The sequence below is a fragment of the Macaca mulatta genome, chromosome 7 (genome assembly GCF_049350105.2).
Source record: "Macaca mulatta isolate MMU2019108-1 chromosome 7, T2T-MMU8v2.0, whole genome shotgun sequence".
NCBI lineage: Eukaryota > Metazoa > Chordata > Mammalia > Primates > Cercopithecidae > Macaca > Macaca mulatta.
This window is the reverse complement of record NC_133412.1, coordinates 46,943,964-46,960,909: the sequence shown is the minus strand read 5'-3', so window position 1 is coordinate 46,960,909 and position 16,946 is coordinate 46,943,964. Positions and strand designations below refer to the sequence as shown.

The following is a 16,946-nucleotide window of genomic DNA, read 5'->3' as shown; positions in this document are numbered from 1 at the left end:
GCCATCACCCTCAGGAGGTTTCAAGCTAAAACCTTTCCATTCAAGACCAAGCAAAATTACTAAGAGGTGAAATTTGCACTTGGCTGTCTCATTCCTCTTAGGCTAGGGGCCCATCCATAAAGATCCCCCAACAGTGAACTTCAGCCTACACTCTGTGGATCTTAGGCCTTGAAGGACACAGTTGGCAAACCTCATAACCTATCAAATATGTTTACATAAAAGGTGGCCAAATTATAAGCCTATGGACTATTTTCCCAGTGAGAGGGTCCAAAAACTTACTAACTTCTAGTAATACAAATAAACTAAAAAAGTCTCTTCACAGCATTAATTTATTAATTAGTTAGGCATACATATTCAGAACCCCTAAATATATTCATATATTTATATGAATATTGAATATTACATATTCAATATATCAATTTTAAAATAGCTTTTCCACTGATATTTCCCTTCCTTCCTTCCTTCTTTCCTTCCTTCCTTCCTTCCTTCCTTCCTTCTTTCCTTTCTTCTGTCTCTTTTCTTTTTTCTTTTTCTTTTCTTTTGAGACAGGGTCTCACTCTGTCACCCATGCTGGAGTACAGTGGTGTGATCTCAGCTCACTGCAACCTCCACCTCTCGGGTTCAAGAGTTTCTCCCACCTCAACCTCCCAAGTAGCTAGGACTATAGCACACCACCATGCCCAGCTAATTTTTGTATTTTTTGGTAGAAACAAGGTTTCACCATGTTGGCCAGACTGGTCTCTACCTCCTGAGCTCAAGTGATCCACCTGTCTTGACCTTCCAAAATGCAGGGATTACAGGCATGAGCCACGGTGCCCAGCCTCCACTCATATTTCATAGAAATAAGTGTATTCAAAATCAGCAAGAGCATCTTCACAACTACGGCCGCTCTTTTGAGTCACCTCACACAGTTTACTTGAAAAATACTCTCACCGCCAACAAAGTTGTTTGAAATCTATACTTGTTAAAGCTGTGTTTAATGCTAATTGCTGACAAATGTGTCCCAAGTCACAAGTCCTCATTCGCTATTATTATGCTGTTTGCAATTTGCTTTCAAATACTTCACATAGATAACATGATATGAAAATGTTAGTTTTAATCCATACCCCTGGTGGGGGTGGTTAGTTAGCATTTGAAAGACGAATCATAAACTCACACACACATTCTGGAGGGTACAGCTTGGATTCAGTTGAGGTTATTTTTAATCAACACCAGAGGCTTTACTAATTAGCAGAGTGAATGCTGTTTCTTTGTAGAAATGAGTGGAATTAGAGATATGTGAATGAGTGAGAAGCTTCCCTCTCTCTTGCGTGACAGCTATGGTATACCCCAAAGAGGCCACTCCTCGAAATGAGTCCAGATAAGCCTTTTAGGGAAGAGTCAATGGTTTGAATACAACTAGAAGTTCAGCTGAAGCATGCCACAAGACAGCTGTCACATCAGTCATGCACGAACTTTCAAGCAAGGTGTGCCTAAGAGTTCCTAAAAGAGTAGTTTGCTGTAGCCGGGCATGGTGGTCCACGCCTGTAATCTCAGCACTTTGGGAGGCCGAGGCAGGTGAATTGCTTGAGTCCAGGAGTTCGAAACCAGCCTGGGCAACATGGTGAAACCCCGTCTCTACCAAAAATGCAAAAATAAGCTGGGCATGGTGGCATGTGCCTGTGGTCCCAGCCACAGGAGGAAGAGTAGCTTGCTGGGGTTTGCTAGGTCATTATACTGTTTCTCTGTCTGCTTGCTAAAAAAAAAGAAAAAAAAAAGATATGCATGATGGAACTCACCCTGAATGTTGCATTGTGTTGTGCTACCCGGTGCTGAGATTGTGGGGGTCCTTCTAGTTCTCAGGTGCCTACAGATAGAATGAGCCTAGGACTGTATTTCAATCAACTTCAGACACTGTCAGCTGGAAGTCATGCCACTATTTTTGCCTACCACTAACACACACACACACACACACACACACACACACACACACAAATGCTGCCAATTTTATCATGAGGCACCACTGATAGGAAATGAATCTTGATTTCAGAGCTGTTAAAATGTCGCAAAAAAGTATATGTTGAAATTGATTGATGAAATAGTCATTGTAAATGAGCAGTTGGCCTAAGTTCATCTGCAATGATTACTTTCTCCAAACTCACTACTCAGCTCTTTAAAGGAAGCTTTAAAGACTCTTTTACCACAAAACCAGGATTTGCAACTGGAAGACCATATTCCTGGGAATAAATCTCAATCTGTGTTACATTTTTTTGCCTCTATTTTTTTCCCTGATTGTGTCAAGTGCCTTCTGAAAGGATTCCAAATAAGTATTCACTGGGAAATTCCAGGGTTACCCATGTTCCCCCAGACAGCCTATTCTAATAATGGAATGCAGTGACCCTGAATATGAAAAACTCTGGATAGACCCAGCTGTAATGCCACCTCCTTGTTCCTGAAAAACATATTGGAAAACAAAACACTCAACTCATAGTCGGGTAACGCATAGCAAAGGCAAAGAACACTGGTAGGAAATTTCTCCGTGCTCGCTTTAGAATGGAAACACGAGACCAGGAAGCTTCTGAGAAGCCATCCAGTCTAAATCACCACTGGATGTCTGGATTTTGTTGAAGGCCTTTCAGACAAGTGGTCATACATTTGACCCAAAGAGGCAAGGCTAACAGAGGGGTTTCAGGTTCTGTGAGAAGCAGCGAGGAGATGTCGGGAGAGAGAAGCCAGCATCACCTTTCTACTTATCCTCAGAGTGGTCCGAATGCCTCCTGCGTGTGGTAGGAGGAGTTGGCTTCTTTAGCCCGCGCTGCAAGGTGCAGGGTCCGAGCATGGCTGGAGAAGAACAGAGAGTGAGAGGTGAAGGGGAGGTCCTGCGTCCAGGCGGGCTCTGGGTGGCTGAGCCACACTTCTGATCCTCTCCTTCCCCTGGGGCTCCTGTCTAATCTCCTTCATGTGGACAGAAAACAGCACAGAGCCCAGGAGGTGACCACGGCCGAGTCTTGATCCCATCACTGTGCCAGAAGGCCCTGGCAGTCCTCACCACCTCCAAGGACTGAATAGCACCCTGGGGGAGGATGGAGGGAGGCAGAGCCTAGGAGCAGGGGCCCCAGCTGCTTTCAGACCATTTTACCTTAAAACATGTGATCAAAATAAAAAACCTGTATGCATCAAGGGACACTATCAAGAGAGTGAAAAGACAGCCCACAGAATGAGAGATTTGCAAATCAGATATCTACAAGAGACTGATATCCAGAATATATAAAGAATTCCCAGAACTTGACAAAAAAATTCCAAACAAGCCAATTCAAAAATGGGCAAATGGCTTGAATAGATATTTTTCCCCAAATGTGCAAACAACCAATATAAAAGAAATAATAATAATAACAATAATAAAAGAACAAACAACCAACAGGCAGGTGAAAAGATTCTCAGCACCACTAGTCATTAGGGAAGCACAATTCAAAACCATAATGGGATACCGCTTCACAGCCATTAGGGTGACTGCTATCAAAAAACAAAACAAACAAAAAACACAGAAGGTAAGTATTGGCAAGGGTGTGGAGAAATTGAAACTAATGCATTTCTGGTGGGACTGTGAAGTGGTGCAATAGCTATGGAAAACAGTATGACAGTTTCTCAGAAAGTTAAACAGAGTTACCATATAATCCAGCAATTTCACTTCTACGTATATACCCAAAAGAAGTGAAAGGGGCTGAAACATATTTTTTTTTCTTTTTTTGAGACAGGGTCTCACTCTGTTGCCCAGCCTGAAAGTGCCTCACTGCAGCCTTGACCTCCTGGGATTAAGTGATCCTCCCACCTCAGCCTAAGTAGCTGGGACCACAGACACATGCCACCACACCATCTAATTTTTGTATTTTTTGTAGAGATGAGGCCTCCCTGTATTGTCCAGGCTGGTCTCAAACTCCTGGGCTCAAGTGATCCGCCCACCTTGGCCTCCCAAAGTACTGGGATTACAGGTGTGAGCCACCGTGCACAGCCTGAAGCAGGTGTTTCTAAACCAATTTTCACAGCAGCATTATTCACAGCAACCAAAAGGTGGAAGCCCAAATGCTCATCAGCAGATGAATGGATGAACAAAATGTGGTATATCTATACTACAGGATATTACTCAGCCTTAGGAAAGAATAAAAGGCCCAATGTTGTAGTTCATGCCTGTAATCTCAGCTACTCTGGAGGCTGAGGTGGGAGGACTGCTTGAGCTCAGGAGAACGAGGCCACAGTGAGCTGTGATCACACCACTGCACTCCAGCCTGGACAACAGAGCAAGACCCTATTTCTTAAAAAAAGAAAAAAAAAAAAGGACTAGAATTCTAATACATGTTGCAACGTGGGTGAGGCTTGAAAACATTAAGTCACATAAGCCAGACACAAAGGGACAAATATTGTATGATTCCACTAAGGTGACATGCCTGGAATAGACAAATTTATAGAGACATTTATGTAAAGACAGTCTGGCATGGGGGCCAGGGAGGCGGGTAGCGGGGATGGGGAATGAGTGTTTAAGGGACACATAGTTTCTATTTGGGAAGATGAAAAAGTTGTGGAGATGGATGGTGGTCATAGTTGCACAACAATGTGAATGTACTCAATACCAATGAATTACACATTTTTAAGGGCTTAGCATGATACATTTTATGTTATGTATATTTTACCACAATAAAAAAGTATCATAAAAAAGCATGTGCTCTTTGTAGTCTGCTCCGTAATTTAAAGTTGTTTTAACACAAATATTTATTTTCTCCAAATCTTCCAGAAAAAAATACATATTATACACATCCTGTTGCTGCAAACTGCCTCCCCCGCTATTGTGAGAAGCACAGGCTAGTTCAATCCACCCTTCTTCCTATTTTATATCTGAGAACCTCAGATAGGAAATGACTTGTTTGAGGTCACTCAGTGAGGGCCTGGCAAAGTCAAAAATAAGGAAGGTCTCTAACGAACAGTGGGAATATGTGCATGGGTCCTAGAGTTGGAAGGACCAGAAGTCCATCCTGCCATGCCAATGCGTGAATCCACCATGGGGAGAAAAGGACCAACTCACAGGGCAGGGAGCTGGGGGAAAGCTGAGGTCACTCATCAGCTGAATGACACATGCCTGAACTTCAGCCTCCCTGTAGCATGAGTCAAATGCCCACCTCAGCAAGATCATAAACAACTCCCAAGTAGTTTGCCATTCATTAAAACCATGATTATGTCTGCTCACACAGTGCTTTCCAAACTGCAGGTCACAACCTCTCAATGGATAATGAAATCTATTTAGTGAGTCATGATTAACATTTAAAGGTAGAATCGTATGGAAAAGAATAGACAGAAAATACCAGTGTATTGCAGAGTAAAGGTAAGTACTGTTTTGTGATATTTGTTATATATGTTTATAGATATTGCTTACTATGTTATGTATGACTGTATGTGTGTACTAGATTATGACAAAAGGTATTGCTTACTAAAAGCCATAATCAAAAAAGCTTGAAAAAAAGGTGTTAATGTGAAGCCAGGCACAGTGGCTCCTGTTTGTAATCCCAGCACTTTGGGAGGCCAAGGCAGGTGGATCACCTGAGGTCGGGAGTTTGAGACCAGCCTGACCAACATGGAGAAACCCTGTCTCTACCAAAAATACAAAGTTAGCCGGGAATGGTGGCACATGCCTGTAATCCCAGCTACTCGGGAGGCTGAGGCAGAAGAATCGCTTGAACCCGGGAGGCAGAGGTTGCAGTGAGCCAAGATTGTGCCATTGCACTCCAGCCTGGGCAATAAGAGCGAAACTCTGTCTTTAAAAAAAAAAAAAAAAAAAAAGATGTTAATGTCACAGGTCACCTGTATTGATTATGGAGAGCCATGGATTTTTTTTTCTACCTAGAGTCACACATGCTGTGGTACGTTCTAAAGATAAATTGTGGAGAGGCCGGGCTCAATAGCTCATGCCTGTAATTCCAGCACTTTGGGAGGCTTCAGGTGGCTGATCACTTGAGGTCAGGAGTTCAAGATCAGCCCGGACAACATAGTGAAACTTTGTCTCTAATAAAAAATACAAAAATTGCCAGGCGTGGTGGTGTGCACCTGTGGTCCCAGTTACTTGGGAAGCTGAGGCATGAGAATTGCTTGAATCCGGGAGGCAGAGGCTGCAGTGAGCTGAGATTGCGTCACTGTACTCCAGCCTGGGTGACAGAACAAGACTCTGTCTCAAAAAAAAAAAAAAAAAAAAAAAAAAACCAGAAACGACAACAACAACAAAAAGATTGTTGTGGGGGGACTAAGGCCACCACGTACCCAGACGGATGCATGACTGGACAAGAAGCCCCTCCTAGTGTAACTGCCCAAGGGGTTCACTTTGCCAGCTCTCTAGACAGAGCCAATTCATCAAAACAGGGGAACTGTAATAGAGAAAGAGTAATTCACACAGAGCCGGCTGTGCAGGAGACCAGAGTTTTATTATTACTCAAATCAGTCTCCCTGAGCATTCGGGGAGCAAAGTTTTTAAGGATAACTTGGTGGGTGGGGTGAGCCAGTGAGCCAGGAGTGGTGACTGGTCAGGGATGAAATCATAGGGAGTTGAAGCTGTCTTCTTGCACTGAGTCAGTTCCCGGGTGGGGGACACAAGATCAGAGGGGCCAGTTCATTGATCTGGGTAGTGCCAGCTGATCCATCAAGTGCAGGGTCTGCAAAATATCTCAAGCACTGATCTTAGGAGCAGTCTAGGGAGGGTCAGAATCTTGTGGCCTTCAGCTGCAAGATTCCTAAATCGTAATTTCTAATCCTTTGGCTAATGTTAATCTAGTCCCCAGGCAAGAAGGAGGTCTGCTTTGGGAAAGGGCTGTTACCATTTTTGTTTAAACTATAAACTACAAACTAAGTTTCTCCCAGAGTTAGTTCAGCCTATGCCCAGAAATGAAAAAGACAGCCTGGAGGTTAGAGGCAAGATGGAGTCGATTAAGTTAGATCTCTTTCATTGTCTCAGTCATAATTTTGCAAAGGCGGTCTCAATCGCTCCCTTTGGATTTTGTAACACTTTCATCTTAAGGTGTAGGCTGTGAAGATGGGAAAACACTGTCAATCGCTCTGGCTTCTTCCTGCTGACGAGGGACATTGTGGGAATGGGAGTGAACCCCAAGGTGAGAAGAATGGAAACGTTTTGTAACTGTCTGAGTGTACTCATGCAGGCCTGGCTGGGCTTCCAAGGCTTGTGTGTGAAAAACATTAGTGTTTTCATCTATAGTCTTACTACAGTGTTTAAGTGAACAGCCTCCTATAAGGTAAATCACGAGTTCTACGATGAGTACGATCCCGGATTTTAAAAGCAAAGATTTGAAAGCATTAGCTTGGGGACTTCTAACCCACAAGGAATTTAGAATTTAGTCTAACCTGCAGCAAAAAAAACCCTCAAGAACAGCTAACAACAGTACACTATAGTTTTCTTTTGGAGCATAATTTTGTCACTAGGCAGTGGACAAGGTGAACCCCTTGGGCAGTTACATTAGGAGGGGCTTCTTGTCCAGACATGCATCTGTCTGGGTACCTGGTAGCCTTAGTCCTCCCACAACAATCTTTTTGTTGTTGTTGTTGTTTCTGCTTTGTTTGTTTGTTTGTTTTGAGACAGAATCTTGCTCTGTCACCCACGCTGGAGTGCAGTGGCGCAATCTCAGCTCACTGCAGCCTCTGCCTCCCGGGTTCAAGCAATTCTCAGGCCTCAGCTTCCCAAGTAACTGGACCACAGGTGCACACCACCACGCCTGGCTAATTTTTGTATTTTTTAAATAGAGACAGGGTTTCACCATGTTGGCCAGCTGGTCTTGAACTCGTGACCTCAAGCGATCCACCCACCTGGGCCTCCCAAAGTGCTGGGATTTCAGTCACCATTTTTATTAAAAGTAAATCATGATAGAACTGATTTACAGTTTACAAAATAAATTTTAGTCTTACTCTACTTGGCCTGATTATTTGCATAAAGTGCAGCAAGAATAATTATTTTTCACTTAGGCTTTTTAAATTGGCTTTAATAGAACTCTGCTCCATGAAGAATCTCAGATAAAATTTTTTTTTTTTTTTTTTTTTTTTTTTTTGAGACGGAGTCTCGCTCTGTCGCCCAGGCTGGAGTGCAGTGGCCGGATCTCAGCTCACTGCAAGCTCCGCCTCCCGGGTTCACGCCATTCTCCTGCCTCAGCCTCCAGAGTAGCTGGGACTACAGGCGCCCGCCACCTCGCCCGGCTAGTTTTTTGTATTTTTTAGTAGAGACGGGGTTTCACCGTGTTAGCCAGGATGGTCTCGATCTCCTGACCTCGTGATCCGCCCGTCTCGGCCTCCCAAAGTGCTGGGATTACAGGCGTGAGCCACCGCGCCCGGCCAGATAAAATTTTTTAAAAGCTGAGCCCAGCCATGGGTTTTTACCCTCAAATACCTATGAGTTGAGCAAAGTCCTCTCCTCCTGAGGTCCCAAGATAACTTGGGGTTCCTGGGCCTGTTAGAAAGTGACATTTTGTACTTACCACAGCTCAGGAACCTTGTACAGGAACTCTGTGGACAAGGTATGAGGCCAGATTCCCCAAACGGCTTTAATTGGCTCTATAAGTCAACTTTAATTCTTCAAAGGAAGCATGCCATTCCAGTCAAATCCTTGGTAAAACGACCAGTTTCTCCAATGGTGTCCTGTTACAAAAGAAAACAGATTCTTATTGCACTTATGCAATTAACTATACTGCCATAAATTGAGAATACACACAAATGGTTTCCAAATTCTAGAGCAATCAGGTAGAGAGAAACAAATATGCTCCAAAATTTTCCACAGGAGTATATTTTACTCACTTGTTAAAAGTTGCAAATAACTCTAAAGAAATAAGTAACCTTGACTCTGAAAACAAAAGGATTAGCAATGTTTAACACACAAGCTCTCCATGAGAGTCCTAGAAGTTTCCTTTTTTCCAATAGCACAGTTTTTAAAGCTGTAATCCCAGCTACTTGGGAGGCTGAGGCAGGAGAATGGTGTGAACCCAGGAGGCGGAGCTTTCAGTGAGCCCAGATCGCGCCACTGCACTCCAGCTTGGGCAACAGAGTGAGACTCCGTCTCAAAAAAAAAAAAAAGGCTGGATATGGTGGCTCACACCTGTAATCCCAGCACTTTGGGAGGCCAAGGCAGGTGGATCACCTGAGGTGAGGAGTTCGAGACCAGCCTGACCAACATGGAGAAACCCCACCTCTACTAAAAATACAAAATTAGCTGGGTGTGGTGGTACATGCCTGTAATCCAGGCTACTTGGGTGGCTGAGGCAGGAGAATCACTTGAACCCAGGAGGCAGAGGTTGCAGTGAGCCAAGATTGCGCCATTGCACTCCAGCCTGGGCAACAAGAGCAAAACTCCGTTTCAAAAAAAAAAGCTAAAATCTATTTTAAATCTTTTTTATTTTATTTATTTATTTATTTATTTTTGCAACATGGTCTCACTCTGTTGCCCAGACTTGAGTACAGCGGTGCAATCTCGGCTCACTGCAACCTCCACCTCCCGGGTTCAAGCGATTCTCCTGCCTCAACCTCCCGAGTAGCTGGGATTACAGGCGCCTCCCACCACGCCCAGCTAATTTTTGTTTTTTTTCAGTAGAGATGGGGTTTCACTATGTTGGCCAGGCTGGTCTTGAATTCCTGACCTCAAGGGATCCCCCGTCCTCGGCCTCCCAAAGTGCCACCACACCCAGCCAATTTCTTTTAAATCTTAGCCAACTTGTTTATACCCACAGAATTTTTTTACAAGATCAAACCTTTACAAACACTTTTCCCTTTGCTTAAACCTTCAGTTTTGTTCCGTTACTCTTTTAGGTTAAGACAATCTTTAAAACCCTCTGAAGTGGACAAAACTACATTCCCTTTCACAAAAGCCATATTTCCATGCCTTCTTATCATCTTTTACCAAAAACACATTCCCCACACACCTAGTATATAAAACTGTTTCTCCAGTGGTCTCAACTACATGTTACAATGTTAAATCTTAGCAACTTTTATTTTTAGTGAAAAATCTGATAAGTAACTGATTTTAATTATGTACTGGGGTGGAGTCTAGGACATCAGCCAGAAATGAAGATAAGGTCTGACTCTTAGCATAGCTGACGGGCCTGGTTCTCCATATGTCCCCAGGCCTTATCTATCATCTAATGCTCCAAAGTAGAGAAACTGAATAATTTTCCAATTTTAGTATATGTGCTGCCGAAGCGAGCACGGGAAACTGAATAATTTTCAAAAGTCAAAGAAACAGTTTGACCATAAAGCATTTAGCAAATCTGATATCTAACCTTAATTTAGACCAAATGTCTACATTTTCAAGACTTTTTATTTTACCAATAATCTTTAAAACTGTCTTTATTTCCGGGATCGGGCACGGTGGCTCACACCTGTAATCCCAGCACTTTGGAAGTCTGAGGTGGGTGGATCATGAGGTCAGGAGATCAAGACCATCCTGGCTGACACGGTGAAACCCCATCTGTACTGAAAACACAAAAAAATTAGCCAGGCATGGTGGTGGGCGCCTGTAGTCCCAGCAACTTGGGAGGCTGAGGCAGGAGAATCACTTGAACCTGGGAGGCAGAGGTTGCAGTGAGCCGAGACTGTGCCACTGCCCTCCAGCCTGGTGAGAGAGCGAGACTCCGTCTCAAAGAAAAAACAAAAACAAAAACAACTGTCTTTATTTCCAAAAGACTACTAGAGTCATGTGAACAAAAAGGTATTATAGTTTCTATTTCTCTAATAAAATGTTTGATTTAAATGCTTATATATCTAAGCCATTTAATCAGAGCTCTTTTATACAAACATCACACACACACACACCACATATGAATACAGACAGACAGAAGATTCAGCATTTGTAAGATTTTTCGCTTGCCGGTTTCTTTCTTTTTTTTTTTTTTTTTTTCTTTTTTTTTTGGAGACAGAGTCCTGTTCTCTCACCCAGGCTGCAGTGCAGTGGTGTGATCTCGGCTCACTGCAAGCTCCACCTCCCGGGTTCACGTCATTCTCCTGCCTCAGCCTCCAGAGTAGCTGGGACTACAGGCACCCGCCACCGATCCTGGCTAGTTTTTTGTGTTTTTAGTAGAGACAGGGTTTCACCATATTAGCCAGGATGGTCTCGATCTCCTGACCTTGTGATTCGCCCGCCTCAGCCTCCCAAAGTGCTGGGATTACAGGCGTGAGCCACCGTGCTTGGCCTTATTTGCCAGTTTCTTAATTGGATGACTGGCTTCAGGGTGGAGCCCTTGGAGGAACAGGGCCGGGAAAGCATGCGTTTCTAGGGCCAAATAAGCAGCAAGTAAGCAGCTGAAGGCAAAGACAGATCCCCAGAATTAATGGTGCCATTTTATACTGGATCCTGGATCCCCAAGAGGAGGGAAATACTGTGGGAGAAGACCGCGCAGTGCTTCTACCCTGCATTCCATTCAAGGCAGCCAAAGCCAATCAGCCCATTTTGTAATCGGCCCATCTCTCAGGGGAGTCTCATCTCCCAGTCGGGGGCAGGGATGTCTCCTTATCTTCCAGGTGGTCAAGAGCAAGCGTCTCTGATCCAAGCGTGCAGAATCAAGTATCCCTCCATAACTACTGTTAGCCATCCCCTAAAGTGTATTTCCTACCTAGTTACTACACACCAAAACTCTCTCATAATGAGAAGTAATTTCTGATACCCCCAAAACTCAAAACTGTCAGATAACACAATGCAAAACAGAACAGAGCCTTTGATTTTGAGAGGGATCTATCCGCTTTTAATTCCTGGGGTTCCATGAGAAAAACAGAGCTTTTTCCAAAACGGGGTCTGTGGCGCCTCCTCTGTTTTTCCCAAGGAGTCTCAGGCTACCAGAAGTTATCTTAGGGCCTCTCATGTGTGCATTAGGAGTGGCAAGACAAAAAAATGGAAAAAAGTAATTCAGTTGACTGAGAAGAAAAAACCTATTTCCAGGAAAAAAACAAGATCCAAAAAGAGAAAAACATAAAGGCCTTTTAAATATACCTATTGCTTGTTTAGCCACTTTTAATTAAGCTGACGTTTAACCATAGCATTTTTTAAAAAATATCCTTTTAAGGGCCAGGCGCGGTGGCTCACGCCTATAATCCCAGCACTTTGGGAGGCCAAGGCGGGCGGATCATGAGGTCAGGAGATTGAGACCATCCTGACTAACACGGTGAAACCCCGTCTCTACTAAAAATACAAAAAGTTAGCCAGGAGTGGTGGCGGGCGCCTGTAGTCCCAGCTACTCTGGAGGCTGAGGCAGGAGAATGGCGTTAACCCGGGAGGCGGAGCTTGCAGTGAACCGAGATCAGGCCACTGCATTCCAGCCTGGGCGACAGAGTGAGACTCCATCTCAAAAAAAAAAAAAATCCTTTAAAAATTTTTATTACCCAACTTTAGCCACACTGAGCGACCAATATTTTTGGCTTTTAAATTCTACCACAGTTAACTTCCCACACTAAATTAATAAGTTTTAGCTAAGGTTATAACTTAACCATAGACACATACGTGTCTCAAGGAGATGGTAAGCAGTTTCTTTTTTGTTTTTTTGTTTTTGAACAAGATTTAGAATCTCCCCCAGGGTAGTTTAGAGAAAGGAAAATTCAAGACAGGGAATCAGAAGCTATCTATGGGTTGGCTGGGGTGGGGCGGCGGGGGGGGGAACCTCGATAAATGGCAAAGTTTCATAAATAAAACCCAGAAAGGAATCATTCCAGAAGCCAAGACTAAAACCCAGGCCGCCATTGTCAAAAGGCAAAGCCTCAACTACTGAGTTACAGCATTGAGCAGTTTCTATCGCTCTCCCCAGAAGGAGATTAGAAAAACCAATTTCAAGCTTGCACAGGCTTTTAACTGCTCAAGAAACATTTTTTAGGACTATGACATGAACCCCAAAATTCCTGTCCTCTGGATGGCAGAAACCAAGAGAAAGTATCCCCACATGGTCACAAAGTTAAGCTCTTAAGGGCACAAAGCAAGACAGAGAAATTTCATCCGGTATTGGTTTCAGGGACCCGTAGCAAGGTTTGTAACTGACCAGCCTGCCAAGCTGGCTTGAAAAGTGAGCTTATAGGGGTCTTAAACCCACATTCTATCCTGTGATACCCCTCTCTCCACTACAGAACACAGAAAGACAAATTCTTTGCACAAAGTACAGCAGATTGGCTACCGCCTAAGACTAATCTCACAAATCCTTTTTTCTATTCATCAAACCCTTGCAGAAGAGACCAATAGTTTACTGTTTTACCCAGACAGAGAAAGAGAAAGAGAGACCAGAAACTTGGCCGGTAAGAATTTCTTACCCTTTTTACTGGCATATCAGGTTTCTGGGTTGCCTTTCTCTGCAGCTTCCAGAAGAACGGAGTGGCTTCTGATGACCCTGCTCGCTTGTGCTATCGCTGTGGGGTTCAAGCCACTTTACAAGAGAAAAAAAAAGCCACTTTGCTGTTTTATGGAACCATAGGCAAGATTCTTAATTTGCAAGATGCTGCCCAATGGGCTGCATGTGGAACCAAATTAAGATTTTCCATCCCAGCAAAATCCACATAACAAAACAGACATCAGTCACCTCATTCAGCACCCAATATCAGCCAGGGAAAGCTCAATCTTTTTCCCATTGCTCCCTATTTCTGATCCACTCCAGGTGGGGAGGGGTGACCTCCAAATGGTAATTCACAATAAGACCTCTGGGCAAGGCAAAGACCAGATAGTCACCCCCAGAGACAGGCCTATTGAGCTTTCTTTAGGGCTCACCAAATGTAACCAGACAAATAAGGAGCGTTCTCTGAGTTAGACCTGCTGGACTTCCATTAGCAACCCCTCCTGAGATCCCTTCCACATATACAAACACACATAAAGACGAGACGGACCGAAGGCCTTCCAAATCAGATCCCTAACTAAGAACTCCAAGAGTATCCCTTCCAAACTATCCTCCTATTATCCATCTGAGAAACCTCCTCAAAATCTTCCTGATTGAGGATAAGTCTCTCAAACCAAGACTCTTCCTACTAGCTAGAAAGAGGCAACTGAGACCCCACAGGAGCTAAACAGACATGCTGCAATGGGGCTACAGACACAAGACACCCCATGGTGGAGCTACAGACACCACACCATAGGGTTACAGAACCAGTGGCGAGAAGAAAGGAGGTGTTGACAGCATCTAGGATACTCACCAATCCAGACACCCCACAATGGGGCTACAGACAGATACCCCATCATGGGGCTATATAGACACCCTGTGATAGGGCTACAGTTAAGGGACATTGCCCCAGGACTATTTCTCCATTGCAATTAGATCCATGCACACTGGGTCAGCAGCACCCCACCAGTACAGAGAGTACCAGAGTCAGCCCCAGTCCAAGAGAACTAGGCAGCTGCTTGGGCTGGCTTCTCGATCCATCACTGGAGTGGGGCCACTGAACCATGGGCAGGTAGCCACAAGGGCAATCCCAGATGAGCCACCAACTTTGTAAGTGACCAAGGGGTTCACATTGCCCTCTGCCTAGACAGAGCCGATTCCCCTGCCTAGACAGGGGAATTGCAATAGAGAAAGAGCCTGCTGTGTGGGAGACTGGAGTTTCATTATACTCAAATGAGTCTTCCTGAGCATTCCTGGAACAGAATTTTTAAGGATAACTTGGTTGGTGGTGGGGGGCTGGGTAACCAATGAGCCAGGAGTGCTGGTCAGGGATGAAGTCATAGGGAGTCGGAGCTGGCTTCTTGCACTGAGTCAGTTTCTGGGTGGGGGCCACAAGATCAGAGGGGCCAGTTCATTGATCTGGGTGGTGCCAGCTGATCCATCGAATGCAGGGTCCGCAAAATATCCCGAGTGCTGATCTTAGGAGCAGCCTAGGGAGGGTCAGAATCTTGTGGCCTCCAACTGCATGACTCCTAAACCATAATTTCTAATCCTGTGGCTAATGTTAATCTAGTCCCCAGGCAAGAAGGAGGTCTGCTTTGGGAAAGGGCTGTTACCATTTTTGTTTAAACTATACACTCCCAAAGTAAGTTCAGGCTATGCCCAGGAATGAACAAAGACAGTTTGGGGTTAGAAGCAAGACGGAGTTAGTTAAGTTAGATCTCTTTCACTGTCTCAGTCATAATTTTGCAAAGGTGGTTTCACTAACGTTCCCTGGTGTATGGTAACAAGTATCCTGGACTGCCTAAACTTGGAGAATGTTCTATGAAGATGGGGAGAGGCACATAGAGTTGGGATTTGGGGTCACCAAGGTCAGGTCTCCTCTCTACCGTCTCCTAGGTATGAATTGGCTGGGCTTGTTCCAAATGACTTTCATTTTTGTCATCTGTGAAATAAACATATTAATACTTACCTGGCCAGGGCTATGGGGGAGCTAAAATGAAATAATAATAGATGTGAACAAACTTTATGAACTACAAAACACTGAATCAATGCCAGTGGTATTTACCACTACGGCTACTATTGTGGCTACTATTACTACAAAGAACACATTCAGGAGAGTGAGCCATCAGCTGCAAAAACTTTTAGGATGATTTAAAAAACAAAAATTGAGGCTGTTCGCAGTGGCTCATTTCTGTAATCCTAGCCCCTTGGGAGGCCGAGGCAGGCAGATTGCCTGCTCAGGAGTTCAAGACCAGCCTGGACAAGATGAAGAAACCCTGTCTCTACTAAAATACAAAAAATTAGCCAGGTGTGGTGGTGTACACCTACAGTCCCAGCCACTTGGGAGGCTGAGGCACAAGAATTGCTTGAACCTGGGAGGCAGAAGTTGCAGTGAGCCGAGATTACACTACTGCACTAGTGACAATCAGACAGAGTGAGGTGACAGAGCAAGGCTCTCTCTCCAAAAAAAGAAAAAAGAAATTTAGGTATAATATACATATATAATTTACCATCTAGTTCAGTGATTGGAAATATATTTATATTTTTTTTCTGCCCTTCATCCCCCACCTCCTTCCCAGCCTCTGGTAACCACCAATCTACTCTCTATCTTCAAGGATGGGGGTTTTTAACTTGAGGTCCATGAAAATCCATGGATGGGCCTCAGGGAATTTATCAAATTATTGGTTAAATTATATGTGGGTGAGTGTAAATGTGTGTGTGTGTGTGTGTGTGTGTCTGTCACTGGGGACAGGGGCCCTGGCTTTCAACAAAGTTTCAGTGACATCTGTGAGCCAGGAAAGGTTCAGAACCATCAGCCCCTGCAGTGCCTGGTGAACAAGGGCAAAGCCACATTCCCAGGGTAACCTGGCGTCCAGACGGAATCCCCAATCCAGGGCAGGATTTGTTGGCATGGCTCCAAGTGGTGGGACAGAGTCATGCTACCAGTCGGTGAATGAAAGGAGTGTCACTTCACAGAAACCTGTTTCTGCCTGGCTGCCCCACCCTGGAAACTGGAAACTGGTCTGGTGGCTGGGAGAGGCATTCCCTCAGCAGGTGTGATCCAGGGAGAAGTGGCTCTACAGGCTGCACTGGCCTTGCCCTCCAACTTGGGTAAAGTCCGCACCCAAGGCAACCAGGCCACACCGGAAGCAATGGGCCTGGTTCTCCTCTGCAGACCTAGAGGGAGGGGTGACAGAGGGAGAGGCAACAGGAACCCGGCAGGGCCCTAAGGAAGGGTTGCCATCCATGTCACTGTGGGCCACTCAGGTGAGGCTGGGATAAGGGCCACCCCCACTCCCATCCCGTGCAACTCCCTGGGAGTCTTTCCAGGCTGGCCAGGCTGTAGGCCTACCCCCAAGCCTCCCATACCCTCTAGCTGGCCAGTTCCCTGGCAGCCTTTCAGGCCCAGCCCACAGTCGGCCTCCTCCAGGAGGGACACAGGCTCCAGAGACTCCTCTCCTGCTGCTCTCCTCCTCCCTGAACCCTCTAGCTGTAGGGAAGTGGCTGAGACCAGACTTCAGGGTCACACTGGTCTGGGTTTCAGACCTGGCTTCTCTACTCACTGACTGGTGCCTTGAACATGTTGCTTAACTTTCTCAG

General features: G+C 44.9%; 1 protein-coding gene across 27 annotated transcripts in view; it reads right to left on the bottom strand.

Moving 5' to 3' along the window:
* PAQR5 (progestin and adipoQ receptor family member 5) overlaps nucleotides 1-16,946 on the bottom strand; it is a 103,242-nt gene that overhangs the window by 56,645 nt on the left and 29,651 nt on the right. For 7 of the 27 annotated variants that reach the window (XM_077938710.1, XM_077938722.1, XM_077938721.1 and 4 more), the window contains exons 2-3: nucleotides 10,383-10,476; nucleotides 8,493-8,652 (exon numbers count right to left, since the gene is read on the bottom strand). The exons of 1 other annotated variant lie outside the window; for it this stretch is intronic. The gene's annotated coding sequence lies outside the window, so the exon portion shown is untranslated. Of the gene's footprint in view, nucleotides 1-2,721; nucleotides 2,821-8,492; nucleotides 8,653-10,382; nucleotides 10,477-16,946 lie in introns of all 27 variants that reach the window. 19 more of the 27 variants (XM_077938718.1, XM_077938727.1, XM_077938733.1 and 16 more) reach the window with 5 other exon arrangements.